Source organism: Ranitomeya imitator, chromosome 4 (assembly GCF_032444005.1).
Source record: "Ranitomeya imitator isolate aRanImi1 chromosome 4, aRanImi1.pri, whole genome shotgun sequence".
NCBI lineage: Eukaryota > Metazoa > Chordata > Amphibia > Anura > Dendrobatidae > Ranitomeya > Ranitomeya imitator.
The window spans coordinates 442346475-442361798 of record NC_091285.1 but is presented as its reverse complement, the minus strand read 5'-3'; positions in this window follow the sequence as shown (position 1 = coordinate 442361798).

Genomic DNA, 15324 nt, shown 5'->3' with positions numbered 1-15324 from the left:
ATTAAGATCGAAGCAATGGCGAGGAAACCTGGGGAACACCTTGGAGTGGAACACACCATCTCTCTACACCCCATACCCATTTTGTAGGCCTAATGCAGTGTAGTTTCCAACAACTACTAAATGAGGGCCTGAAGATAGAAGCTCTGGAAAGGCAACCTGGAGAACACCTTGGAGTGAAACACACCGTCTCCACACCCCATACACAATTTGTAGGCCTAATGCAGTGTAGTTTTCTACAACTACTAAACGAGAGTCGGAAGACCGAAGCAATGTGGACGAAACCTGGGGTACACCTTGGGGCGACAGACACCGTTAGTAGGCCCTACCAAAGTTGTACCCCCAATGCAGTTTTAAAATTCCTAGAGGCTGAAAACAAGACTATTGACGCTCAGCTTTTTTCAAAGGAACACAGCTGAATTGAGTGGCGCAGACAGACACAGGTAGTAGGCCTTAAACCAAAAATGTGGCTCACTGCAGCTTAAAAAAGGTTACAGGGGTACACAGGCAGCATTCCTCTGGGCAGTGGAGGACAATTTCAATAGTGGACCGCAGACAGACTTTGTACGCCTACTATTAAAAATCGGATGCTCTATGCAATAAAAAATAGGTTCCAGGGGTACACGGGCAGCAGTGGTCTGGTCAGTGTAGGAGTAGTAGGAAGAAGGGACCGCAGACAGGCTTCGAAGGCCTAACATAACAAAATAGGGCTGTTGGCAATTTAAAATTGGTTCCAGGGGTTCACGGGCAGCAGTAGAATGGTCAGTGGAGGCCTAGTGGAAGGAGGGACCGCAGACAGGCTTCGAAGGCCTAACATAATAAAATTGGGCTGTAGGCAATTTAAAATTGGTTCCAGGGGTACACGGGCAGCAATGGTCTGGTCAGTGTAGTAGTAGTAGAAAGAAGGGACCGCAGACAGGCTTCGAAGGCCTAACATAACAAAATAGGGCTGTTGGCAATTTAAAATTGGTTCCAGGGGTACACGGGCAGCAGTAGAATGGTCAGTGGAGGCCTAGTGGAAGGAGGGACCGCAGACAGGCTTCGAAGGCCTAACATAATAATATTGGGCTGTAGGCAATTTAAAATTGGTTCCAGGGGTACACAGGCAGCAGTAGACTGGTCAGTGTAGTAGTAGTAGAAAGAACGGGCCGCAGACAGGCTTCGAAGGCCTAACATAATAAAATTGGAAGGCTGTAGGCTCTTTATAATTGGTTCCAGGGGTACACGGGCAGCAGTGGTCTGGTCAGTGGAGGCCTAGTGGAAGGAGGGACCGCAGACAGGCTTCGAAGGCCTAACATAAAAAAATTGGGCTGTAGGCACTTTATAATTGGTTCCAGGGGTACACGGGCAGCAGTGGTCTGGTCAGTGGAGGCCTAGTGGAAGGAGGGAACGCAGACAGGCTTCGAAGGCCTAACATAATAAAATTGGGCTGTAGGCAATTTAAAATTGGTTCCAGGGGTACACGGGCAGCAATGGTCTGGTCAGTGTAGTAGTAGTAGAAAGAAGGGACCGCAGACAGGCTTCGAAGGCCTAACATAACAAAATAGGGCTGTTGGCAATTTAAAATTGGTTCCAGGGGTACACGGGCAGCAGTAGAATGGTCAGTGGAGGCCTAGTGGAAGGAGGGACCGCAGACAGGCTTCGAAGGCCTAACATAATAATATTGGGCTGTAGGCAATTTAAAATTGGTTCCAGGGGTACACAGGCAGCAGTAGACTGGTCAGTGTAGTAGTAGTAGAAAGAACGGGCCGCAGACAGGCTTCGAAGGCCTAACATAATAAAATTGGAAGGCTGTAGGCTCTTTATAATTGGTTCCAGGGGTACACGGGCAGCAGTGGTCTGGTCAGTGGAGGCCTAGTGGAAGGAGGGACCGCAGACAGGCTTCGAAGGCCTAACATAAAAAAATTGGGCTGTAGGCACTTTATAATTGGTTCCAGGGGTACACGGGCAGCAGTGGTCTGGTCAGTGGAGGCCTAGTGGAAGGAGGGAACGCAGACAGGCTTCGAAGGCCTAACATAAAAAAATTGGGCTGTAGGTAATTTAAAATTGGTTCCAGGGGTACACGGGCAGCAGTAGACAGGTCAGTGGAGGCCTAGTGGAAGGAGGGACCGCAGACAGGCTTCGAAGGCCTAACATAATAAAATGGGCTGGCTGTAGGCAATTTAAAATTGGTTCCAGGGGTACACGGGCAGCAGTAGACAGGTCAGTGGAGGCCTAGTGGAAGGAGGGACCGCAGACAGGCTTCGAAGGCCTAACGTAATAAAATGGGCTGGCTGTAGGCAATTTAAAATTGGTTCCAGGGGTACACGGGCAGCAGTAGAATGGTCAGTGGAGGCCTTGTGGAAGGAGGGACCGCAGACAGGCTTCGAAGGCCTAACATAATAAAATTGGAAGGCTGTAGGCACTTTATAATTGGTTCCAGGGGTACACGGGCAGCAGTGGTCTGGTCAGTGGAGGCCTAGTGGAAGGAGGAACCGCAGACAGGCTTCAAAGGCCTAACATAATAAAATTGGAAGGCTGTAGGCACTTTATAATTGGTTCCAGGAGTACACGGGCAGCAGTAGACAGGTCAGTGGAGGCCTTGTGGAAGGAGGGACCGCAGACAGGCTTCGAAGGCCTAACATAATAAAATTGGAAGGCTGTAGGCACTTTATAATTGGTTCCAGGAGTACACGGGCAGCAGTAGACTGGTCAGTGTAGTAGTAGTAGAAAGAACGGGCCGGAGACAGGCTTCGAAGGCCTAACATAATAAAATTGGAAGGCTGTAGGCACTTTATAATTGGTTCCAGGGGTACACGGGCAGCAGTGGTCTGGTCAGTGGAGGCCTAGTGGAAGGAGGGACCGCAGACAGGCTTCGAAGGCCTAACATAAAAAAATTGGAAGTCTGTAGGCACTTTATAATTGGTTCCAGGGGTACACGGGCAGCAGTGGTCTGGTCAGTGGAGGTCTAGTGGAAGGAGGGAACGCAGACAGGCTTCGAAGGCCTAACATAATAAAATTGGGCTGTAGGCAATTTAAAATTAGTTCCAGGGGTACACAGGCAGCAGTAGACTGGTCAGTGTAGTAGTAGTAGAAAGAACGGGCCGCAGACAGGCTTCGAAGGCCTAACATAATAAAATTGGAAGGCTGTAGGCTCTTTATAATTGGTTCCAGGGGTACACGGGCAGCAGTGGTCTGGTCAGTGGAGGCCTAGTGGAAGGAGGGAACGCAGACAGGCTTCGAAGGCCTAACATAAAAAAATTGGGCTGTAGGCAATTTAAAATTGGTTCCAGGGGTACACGGGCAGCAGTAGACAGGTCAGTGGAGGCCTAGTGGAAGGAGGGCCCGCAGACAGGCTTCGAAGGCCTAACATAATAAAATGGGCTGGCTGTAGGCAATTTAAAATTGGTTCCAGGGGTACACGGGCAGCAGTAGACAGGTCAGTGGAGGCCTAGTGGAAGGAGGGACCGCAGACAGGCTTCGAAGGCCTAACGTAATAAAATGGGCTGGCTGTAGGCAATTTAAAATTGGTTCCAGGGGTACACGGGCAGCAGTAGAATGGTCAGTGGAGGCCTTGTGGAAGGAGGGACCGCAGACAGGCTTCGAAGGCCTAACATAATAAAATTGGAAGGCTGTAGGCACTTTATAATTGGTTCCAGGGGTACACGGGCAGCAGTGGTCTGGTCAGTGGAGGCCTAGTGGAAGGAGGAACCGCAGACAGGCTTCAAAGGCCTAACATAATAAAATTGGAAGGCTGTAGGCACTTTATAATTGGTTCCAGGAGTACACGGGCAGCAGTAGACAGGTCAGTGGAGGCCTTGTGGAAGGAGGGACCGCAGACAGGCTTCGAAGGCCTAACATAATAAAATTGGAAGGCTGTAGGCACTTTATAATTGGTTCCAGGAGTACACGGGCAGCAGTAGACTGGTCAGTGTAGTAGTAGTAGAAAGAACGGGCCGGAGACAGGCTTCGAAGGCCTAACATAATAAAATTGGAAGGCTGTAGGCACTTTATAATTGGTTCCAGGGGTACACGGGCAGCAGTGGTCTGGTCAGTGGAGGCCTAGTGGAAGGAGGGACCGCAGACAGGCTTCGAAGGCCTAACATAAAAAAATTGGAAGTCTGTTGGCACTTTATAATTGGTTCCAGGGGTACACGGGCAGCAGTGGTCTGGTCAGTGGAGGTCTAGTGGAAGGAGGGAACGCAGACAGGCTTCGAAGGCCTAACATAATAAAATTGGGCTGTAGGCAATTTAAAATTAGTTCCAGGGGTACATAGGCAGCAGTAGACTGGTCAGTGTAGTAGTAGTAGAAAGAACGGGCCGCAGACAGGCTTCGAAGGCCTAACATAATAAAATTGGAAGGCTGTAGGCTCTTTATAATTGGTTCCAGGGGTACACGGGCAGCAGTGGTCTGGTCAGTGGAGACCTAGTGGAAGGAGGGACCGCAGACAGGCTTCGAAGGCCTAACATAAAAAAATTGGGCTGTAGGCAATTTAAAATTGGTTCCAGGGGTACACGGGCAGCAGTAGACAGGTCAGTGGAGGCCTAGTGGAAGGAGGGCCCGCAGACAGGCTTCGAAGGCCTAACATAATAAAATGGGCTGGCTGTAGGCAATTTAAAATTGGTTCCAGGGGTACACGGGCAGCAGTAGACAGGTCAGTGGAGGCCTAGTGGAAGGAGGGACCGCAGACAGGCTTCGAAGGCCTAACGTAATAAAATGGGCTGGCTGTAGGCAATTTAAAATTGGTTCCAGGGGTACACGGGCAGCAGTAGAATGGTCAGTGGAGGCCTTGTGGAAGGAGGGACCGCAGACAGGCTTCGAAGGCCTAACATAATAAAATTGGAAGGCTGTAGGCACTTTATAATTGGTTCCAGGGGTACACGGGCAGCAGTGGTCTGGTCAGTGGAGGCCTAGTGGAAGGCGGGAACGCAGACAGGCTTCGAAGGCCTAACATAAAAAAATTGGGCTGTAGGCAATTTAAAATTGGTTCCAGGGGTACACGGGCAGCAGTAGACAGGTCAGTGGAGGCCTAGTGGAAGGAGGGACCGCAGACAGGCTTCGAAGGCCTAACATAATAAAATGGGCTGGCTGTAGGCAATTTAAAATTGGTTCCAGGGGTACACGGGCAGCAGTGGTCTGGTCAGTGGAGGCCTAGTGGAAGGAGGGACCGCAGACAGGCTTCAAAGGCCTAACATAGTAAAATTGGAAGGCTGTAGGCACTTTATAATTGGTTCCAGGAGTACACGGGCAGCAGTAGACAGGTCAGTGGAGGCCTTGTGGAAGGAGGGACCGCAGACAGGCTTCGAAGGCCTAACATAATAAAATTGGAAGGCTGTAGGCACTTTATAATTGGTTCCAGGAGTACACGGGCAGCAGTAGACTGGTCAGTGTAGTAGTAGTAGAAAGAACGGGCCGCAGACAGGCTTCGAAGGCCTAACATAATAAAATTGGAAGGCTGTAGGCACTTTATTATTGGTTCCAGGGGTACACGGGCAGCAGTGGGTCTGGTCAGTGGAGGCCTAGTGGAAGGAGGGACCGCAGACAGGCTTCGAAGGCCTAACATAAAAAAATTGGGCTGTAGGCACTTTATAATTGGTTCCAGGGGTACACGGGCAGCAGTGGTCTGGTCAGTGGAGGTCTAGTGGAAGGAGGGAACGCAGACAGGCTTCGAAGGCCTAACATAAAAAAATTGGGCTGTAGGCAATTTAAAATTGGTTCCAGGGGTACACGGACAGCAGTAGACAGGTCAGTGGAGGCCTAGTGGAAGGAGGGACCGCAGACAGGCTTCGAAGGCCTAACATAATAAAATGGGCTGGCTGTAGGCAATTTAAAATTGGTTCCAGGGGTACACGGGCAGCAGTAGACAGGTCAGTGGAGGCCTAGTGGAAGGAGGGACCGCAGACAGGCTTCGAAGGCCTAACATAATAAAATGGGCTGGCTGTAGGCAATTTAAAATTGGTTCCAGGGGTACACGGGCAGCAGTAGAATGGTCAGTGGAGGCCTTGTGGAAGGAGGGACCGCAGACAGGCTTCGAAGGCCTAACATAATAAAGTTGGAAGGCTGTAGGCACTTTATAATTGGTTCCAGGGGTACACGGGCAGCAGTGGTCTGGTCAGTGGAGGCCTAGTGGAAGGAGGGAACGCAGACATTCTTCGAAGGCCTAACATAAAAAAATTGGGCTGTAGACAATTTAAAATTGGTTCCAGGGGTACACGGGCAGCAGTAGACAGGTCAGTGGAGGCCTAGTGGAAGGAGGGACCGCAGACAGGCTTCGAAGGCCTAACATAATAAAATGGGCTGGCTGTAGGCAATTTAAAATTGGTTCCAGGGGTACACGGGCAGCAGTGGTCTGGTCAGTGGAGGCCTAGTGGAAGGAGGGACCGCAGACAGGCTTCGAAGGCCTAACATAATAAAATTGGAAGGCTGTAGGCACTTTATAATTGGTTCCAGGAGTACACGGGCAGCAGTAGACAGGTCAGTGGAGGCCTAGTGGAAGGAGGGAACGCAGACAGGCTTCGAAGGCCTAACATAAAAAAATTGGGCTGTAGGCAATTTAAAATTGGTTCCAGGGGTACACGGGCAGCAGTAGACAGGTCAGTGGAGGCCTAGTGGAAGGAGGGACCGCAGACAGGCTTCGAAGGCCTAACATAATAAAATGGGCTGGCTGTAGGCAATTTAAAATTGGTTCCAGGGGTACACGGGCAGCAGTGGTCTGGTCAGTGGAGGCCTAGTGGAAGGAGGGACCGCAGACAGGCTTCGAAGGCCTAACATAATAAAATTGAAAAGCTGTAGGCACTTTATAATTGCTTCCAGGAGTACACGGGCAGCAGTAGACAGGTCAGTGGAGGCCTAGTGGAAGGAGGGAACGCAGACAGGCTTCGAAGGCCTAACATAAAAAAATTGGGCTGTAGGCAATTTAAAATTGGTTCCAGGGGTACACGGGCAGCAGTAGACAGGTCAGTGGAGGCCTAGTGGAAGGAGGGACCGCAGACAGGCTTCGAAGGCCTAACATAATAAAATGGGCTGGCTGTAGGCAATTTAAAATTGGTTCCAGGGGTACACGGGCAGCAGTAGAATGGTCAGTGGAGGCCTTGTGGAAGGAGGGACCGCAGACAGGCTTCGATGGCCTAACATAATAAAATTGGAAGGCTGTAGGCACTTTATAATTGGTTCCAGGGGTACACTGGCAGCAGTGGTCTGGTCAGTGGAGGCCTAGTGGAAGGAGGGACCGCAGACAGGCTTTGAAGGCCTAACATAAAAAAATTGGGCTGTAGGCAATTTAAAATTGGTTCCAGGGGTACACGGGCAGCAGTAGACAGGTCAGTGGAGGCCTAGTGGAAGGAGGGACCGCAGACAGGCTTCGATGGCCTAACATAATAAAATTGGAAGGCTGTAGGCACTTTATAATTGGTTCCAGGAGTACACGAGCAGCAGTAGACAGGTCAGTGTAGTAGTAGTTGAAAGAACGGGCCGCAGACAGGCTTCGAAGGCCTAACATAATAAAATTGGACAGGCTGTAGGCAATTTAAAATTGGTTCCAGGGGTACACGGGCAGCAGTGGTCTGGTCAGCGGAGGCCGATTGTAATGAGTTTCTGCCAGTTAGTAGTCCAAAACAAAAAATAAATGTGAATGTCTCGCATTAAAACAAAACGAAAACACTAAAGGGTGCAATCATTAGGTTCAGGGGTGGGATCCTCTGCGTAGTTTCAGACCTACTAATTTAGCGCAAAGTATTTACTGTGGTAAATAGAGGACACTGCCCCTGACTATGTTAAGTACCATCATACATGTCAACACAATGGTATTGTCAGTGGCAGGAATGGAAGGATGTCAGCGCATAGACTAAACATTGGTGGAAGTGTGAAAGATAACTGTGGAAGTGGTAGAGCAATGTTTGACCTGGGGGTGGGTGAACTCTCTTGTGGCCGGCGGTACAGGCCCAGGGCCCCTCATGTTACAACAGTGTGTCTGACGTTGGGTGCGCACCACCACCGCCAGAGACACTTTATTGTACTCTGAGGGACCCAGTGGCAGTGCCGTCGACCAAAAGCGGGCACACCCACCTCTTCAGACAAACAGCACTCTCACGGGTGCTTGCGCCAAGTCGCGATACCACGGCCCCGTGTGGGGAGTTTGGCCATTTAGGGAGGTGTAAACATGTCGTATGCTGGACAATCAGCTGCAGCAAATTAGACATTAGATAAGTAATTCACAGTAGTCCACAGGCAAGAGCTTTTCATAGGAAAGCTAGGTGTCTGCCGGGCAAGGTGGGGCAAAAGAATTCGAAATCCAGTTGTGGTTCATTTTAATGAATGTTAGATCATCAACATTTTGGGTAGCCAGACGAGTCCTTTTTTCGGTTAATATTGAACCTGCAGCACTGAATACTCTTTCTGATAGGACACTAGCTGCCGGGCAAGCAAGCTCCTGCAATGCATATTCTGCCAATTCTGGCCAGGTGTCTAATTTGGATGCCCAGTAATCAAATGGGAATGACGGTTGAGGTAGAACATCGATAAGGGATGAAAAATAGTTAGTAACCATACTGGAGAAATGTTGTCTCCTGTCACTTTCAATTGATGCAGCAGTACCTGTCCTGTCTGCGGTCATAGCAAAATCACTCCACAACCTGGTCAGAAAACCCCTCTGTCCAACGCCACTTCTGATGTGTGCACCCCTAACACTCCTGGTCTGCTGCCCCCTGGAGCTCGTGTGGGAACGATCACGTGCGCTGTGTGCTGGGAATGCCTGAAGCAAACGGTCAACAAGAGTTGATTGTTTGGTTGCTAATATTAGTTCCAAGTTCTCATGTGGCATAATATTTTGCAATTTGCCTTTATAGCGTGGATCAAGGAGGCAGGCCAACCAGTAATCGTCATCGTTCATCATTTTAGTAATGCGTGTGTCCCTTTTGAGGATACGTAAGGCATAATCCGCCATGTGGGCCAAAGTTCCAGTTGTCAAATCTGCGGTTGTGATTGGTTGAGGGGCAGTTTCAGGCAAATCTACGTCACTTGTGTCCTTCAAAAAACCAGAACTCGGCCTTGCCACGCCACCAATTTCCAGTGCCCCCGGGAAAGCTTCCTCATTAAAAATATACTCATCCCCATCATCCTCCTCGTCCTCCACCTCCTCTTCGCCCGCTACCTCGTCCTGTACACTGCCCTGACCAGACAATGGCTGACTGTCATCAAGGCTTTCCTCTTCCTCTGGTGCAGACGCCTGATCCTTTATGTGCGTCAAACTTTGCATCAGCAGACACATTAGGGGGATGCTCATGCTTATTATGGCGTTGTCTGCACTAACCAGCCGTGTGCATTCCTCAAAACACTGAAGGACTTGACACATGTCTTGTATCTTCGACCACTGCACACCTGACAGCTTCATGTCTGCCATCCTACTGCCTGCCCGTGTATGTGTATCCTCCCACAAAAACATAACAGCCCGCCTCTGTTGGCACAGTCTCTGAAGCATGTGCAGTGTTGAGTTCCACCTTGTTGCAACGTCTATGATTAGGCGATGCTGGGGAAGGTTCAAAGACCGCTGATAGGTCTGCATACGGCTGGAGTGTACAGGCGAACGTCGGATATGTGAGCAAAGTCCACGCACTTTGAGGAGCAGGTCGGAGAACCCAGGATAAGTTTTCAATAAGCACTGCACCACCAGGTTTAAGGTGTGAGCCAGGCAAGGAATGTGTTTCAGTTGGGAAAGGGAGATGGCAGCCATGAAATTCCTTCCGTTATTACTCACTACCTTGCCTGCCTCAAGATCTACTGTGCCCAGCTACGACTGCGTTTCTTGTTGCAAGAACTCGGACAGAACTTCCGCGGTGTGTCTGTTGTCGCCCAAACACTTCATAGCCAATACAGCCTGCTGACGCTTGCCAGTAGCTGGCCCATAATGGGACAACTGGTGTGCAACAGTGTCAGCTGCCGATGGAGTGGTTGGCCGACTGCGGTCTGTGGAAGAGCTGTCGCTTCTGCAGGAGGAGGAGGGGGTGCGAACGCCTACAGCCAACTGTTTCCTAGACCGTGGGCTAGGCACAACTGTCCCGAAATTGATGTCCCCTGTGGACCCTGCATCCACCACATTCACCCAGTGTGCCGTGATGGACACGTAACGTCCCTGGCCATGCCTACTGGTCCATGCATCTGTAGTCAGGTGCACCTTTGTACTCACAGATTGCCTGAGTGCATGGACGATGCGCTGTTTAACATGCTGGTGCAGGGCTGGGATGGCTTTTCTGGAAAAAAAGTGTCGACTGGGTAGCTCGTAGCGTGGTTCAGCGTACTCCATCAGGGCTTTGAAAGCTTTGCTTTCAACTAACCGGTAGGGCATCATCTCTAATGAGATTAGTCTAGCTATGTGGGCGTTAAAACCCTGTGTACGCGGATGCGAGGATAAGTACTTCCTTTTTCTAACCAGAGTCTCATGTAGGGTGAGCTGGACTGGAGAGCTGGAGATCGTGGAACTTGCGGGTGTGCCGGTGGACATGGCAGACTGAGAGACGGTTGGAGACGGTATTGTTTCCGCCGGTGCCCTAGATGCAATATTTCCTCCTACAAAACTGGTGATTCCCTGACCCTGACTGCTTTTGGCTGGCAAAGAAATCTCCACAGATACTGCCTGTGGTGCGGAAAATGGTGGCCTTACAGTGACGGAAGGGATGTTGCGTTGCTGACTAGCTTCATTGGCCGAGGGTGCTACAACCTTAAGGTACGTTTGTTAGTTAGTCCAGGCTTGAAAATGCATGGTGGTTAAATGTCTATGCATGCAACTTGTATTGAGACTTTTCAGATTCTGACCTCTGCTTAAGCTAGTTGAACATTTTTGACAGATGACTTTGCGCTGATCAATTGGATGTTGTTTAAAAAAATGCCAGACTGCACTCTTCCTAGCATCGGATCCCTTTTCAGGGATTGCAGACTGAGCTTTAACCGGATGGCCACGCTGTCCTCCAACAGGTTTTGGCTTTGACACGCGTTTTGGGCCAGATACGGGCCCGGCAGATGGAACCTGTTGCGATGTTAATGCCTGCTGCGGCCCCTCCTCCACCTCCGCTTCTGAACTACTGCCGCCTGCACCCTGTTCCCCCAATGGCTGCCAATCGGGGTCAACAACTGGGTCATCTATTACCTCTTCTTCTAGCTCGTGTGCAACTTCGTCTGTGTCACCGTGTCGGTCGGTGGTATAGCGTTCGTGACGGGGCAACATAGTCTCATCAGGGTCTGATTGTGGATCAGTACCCAGAGAGGGCAATGTTGTGGTCTGAGTCAAAGGACCAGCATAGTAGTTTGGCTGTGGCTGTGCATCAGTGCACTCCATGTCAGAATCTACTTGTAATGGGCATGGCCTGTTAAGTGTTTCACTTTCTAAGCCAGGGACGGTATGTGTAAAGAGCTCCATGGAGTAACCCGTTGTGTCGCCTGCTGCATCCTTCTCTCTTGTTGTTGTTTTTGCTGAAGAGGACAAGGAAGCGACTTGTCCCTGACCGTGAACATCCACAAGCGACGCGCTGCTTTTACATTTACCAGTTTCAGAAGAGGAGGCAAAAGAGCTAGAGGCTGAGTCTGCAAGGTAAGCCAAAACTTGCTGTTGCTGCTCCGGCTTTAAAAGCGGTTTTCCTACTCCCAGAAAAGAGAGCGTTCGAGGCCTTGTGTAGCCAGACGACGAACCTGGCTCCACAGCTCCAGACTTAGGTGGAATATTTTTTTTCCCACGACCACCTGATGCTCCACTACCACTACCATCATTACCAGCTGACAATGAACGCCCACGGCCACGACCTCTTGCACTAGACTTCCTCATTGTTTTAAAAACTTAACCAAAGTAACTTTATTTGTTCCTGTCAAACAACTTACACGGTGACCTATAACTTCAGTATGATTTCAATATCCCTTTACAGGTTGGTGAGACCACAAGTAAAATCAGGCACAATGTTACACACTCTGTTTTCTGTGGCACCAAATCACAGAGATGCCACACACGCAGGACTGTCACTCAAGCACAAATGTCAATATTAATCTCCCACTGTGTTATTTTTTTATTTTTTTTTCAGGGAGACTTTATAAACAAAAAAAAATAAAATGATTTTTTCAGGAAGAATTTAGAAACCAAATAAAATAAAATGATTTTTTCAAGGACAATTTAGAAACCAAAAACAAAAAAAGGCTTTCTATGGCCCACTGAGTGAGAGATGGCACACACAGGAGTCAGGAGTGGCACACAAGCCCAGAGGCCAATATTTTTCTCCCACTGATTGATGTACTGATTTTTTCAGGTAGATTTGGGAACCCAAATCAAGCAAAAAAATAAATAGGCTTTCTATGGCCCACAATTTGAGAGAGAGAGAGAGATGGCACACCCAGGAGTCAAGACTGGCACACAAGCAGAAAGGGCAATATTAATCTCCCACTGTTTTAATTTTTTTTTTTTTTCAGGGAGACTTTAGAAACAAAAAAAAAATAAAATGATTTTTTCAGGAAGAATTTAGAAACCAAATAAAATAAAATGATTTTTTCAAGGACAATTTAGAAACAAAATAAAAAAAATAAAATAAAAGGCTTTCTATGCCCACTGAGTGAGAGATGGCACACACAGGAGTCATGAGTGGCACACAAGCCCTGAGGCCAATATTTTTCTCCCACTGATTGATGTAGTGATTTTTTCAGGTAGATTTTAGAACCCAAATCAAGCAAAAAAATAAACAGGCTTTCTATGGCCCACTGAGTGAGAGATGGCACACACAGGAGTCAGGAGTGGCACACAAGCCCTGAGGCCAATATTTTTCTCCCACTGATTGATGTAGTGATTTTTTCAGGTAGATTTTAGAACCCAAATCAAGCAAAAAAATAAATAGGCTTTCTATGGCCCTCTGAGTGAGAGATGGCACACACAGGAGTCAGGAGTGGAACACAAGCCCAGAGGCCAATATTTATCTCCCACTGATTGATGTAGTGATTTTTTTCAGGTAGATTTTAGAACCCAAATCAAGCAAAAAAATAAATAGCCTTTCTATGGCCCACTGAGTGAGAGATGGCACACACAGGGATGGCACTCTAGCAGAAATGCCAATCTTAATCTCCCACAAAAAAAAAAAAAACAGGGACTGTCCTACAATTACTATCTCCCTGCAGTAATCTCAGCCAGGTATGGCAGGCAGCAATAAGGAGTGGACTGATGCACAAATTAAATAAAAAGTGTGGACAAACAAACAAGATAGCTGTGCACAACGGAAGGAACAACAGGATTTGTGCTTTGCACACAGCAATGCAGCTATCAGGGAGCCTTCTAGGGCAGCCCAATGAGCTACAGCGCTGAGAAAAAGAAAAAAAAATGTAGCCTCCACTGTCCCTGCACACCGAAGGTGGTGTTGGACAGTGGAAATCGCTACAGCACAAGCGGTTTGGTTGTTAATGGACCCTGCCTAACACTATCCCTGCTTCTGACGAAGCGGCAGCAACCTCTCCCTAAGCTCAGATCAGCAGCAGTAAGATGGCGGTCGGCGGGAACGCCCCTTTATAGCCCCTGTGACGCCGCAGACAGCAAGCCAATCACTGCAATGCCCTTCTCTAAGATGGTGGGGACAAGGACCTATGTCATCACGCTGCCCACACTCTGCGTTCACCTTCATTGGCTGAGAAATGGCGCTTTTCGCGTCATTGAAACGCGACTTTGGCGTGAAAGTCACGTACCGCATGGCCGACCCCACACAGGGGTCGGATCGGGTTTCATGAAACCCGAATTTGCCAAAAGTCGGCGACTTTTGAAAATGAATGACCCGTTTCGCTCAACCCTACTCAATACATCTCAAGCTTCTGGCTTCTCGTTTCCCTACAGAGCAGGCTAAGGTGGGTTTATCATATCTTTATTGTCGGACAGGGCGTTGCAGTGGGCTACACCGCTGTGGGAGCGTGGCGATCATGTGGTGCAGAGTGCTCCGTTATTCCTGAGCACTCTGAAACAGGTCTTTTTAGGACCTCGTGTCACCCATGATACGGCGCTCCAACTGTTGGCATTGACTCAGGGCTCGTCCTTGGTCAGCCATTTTGCCATCCACTTCCGCACTCTAGCATCTGAGCTGGAGTGGTCGGATAAAGCCCTTATTCCCATATTTTGGAGGGGGCTGGCTGACCACGTTAAGGACGCCCTGGCCACTAGGGAGATTCCCGCCACACTGGAAGAATTAATAACAGTATCTACTCGTATTGACCTCCGTTTTCACGAGCGGAGGTTAGAGCGAGCCCAGTGAGGCAGAGGTTTCGGCTGGCTCCCACCTTCGCCAAACCTTTGGAATCTCCAGCCCAGGCTCCTGAGTCTCATGAACCTAAGGTAGTGTCACGAGCGGGATCTAAGTCCCGGACAGCTCGTGCACTCCAGGTTTGCCATATTTGCCAACAGTCAGGACATCTAGCCACCAGATGTCATCAGCGGTCGAGGAAACGTCAGCGTCTAGTGGTAGTAGGTGGAGGTGCACTAGACACGGTGACGTTTGCCTCCAAATTGTCCTTTAAGGGGACAATAACTTTTGGTTCATCCTCCCACTCGGTGGAGCTCTGCGTGGATTCTGGAGCGGAGGGCAATTTTATGTCTTCTGCCTTCGCCCAACGTCACGCAATACCCCTAGTTATGCTATCTCAACCAGTAACGGTACGAGTGGTGAATGGGTCGACACTCCCCGCACAGATAACACATCAGACCATCCCTTTTACTCTGTCCATGTCACCATCCCATCAGGAGATTATATCTCTGCTCATCATTCCTGAGGGGATTGATGAGGTCCTGTTGGGGATACCTTGGTTATGGTACCACTCTCCTTACATCGAGTGGTCCTCAGGCAGAATTCTGGGATGGGGTGAATCATGTGGGGGTAGGTGTCACCGAGAGTGCGTTCAGGTTGCTACTACAGAGGTACCCGCAGATCTTTCCTCTCTTCCCAAGCAATATTGGTCTTATGCAGATGTGTTCTCCAAAAAGGCGGCGGAGACCCTTCCGCCCCATCGCCCCTATGACAGTCCTATCGATCTCTTGCCAGGTGTGGAGCCTTCCCGGGGTCGAGTTTATCCATTATCTCTCCCGGAGACGGAGGCCATGTCTCAGTACATTCAAGAGAATCTGGCAAGAGGGTTCATCAGGAAGTCAGTGTCACATGCTGGGGCAGGGTTCTTCTTCGTGCAGAAGAAGAATGGGGAATTACGTCCATGCATAGACTACAGGGGTCTTAACGCTATCACCGTTAAGAACAAGTATCCTTTGCCCTTGATATCCGAGCTCTTCGATAGGCTTCGGGGAGCTAGAGTGTTTACTAAATTAGATCTGCGGGGTGCTTATAACCTGATTCGCATCC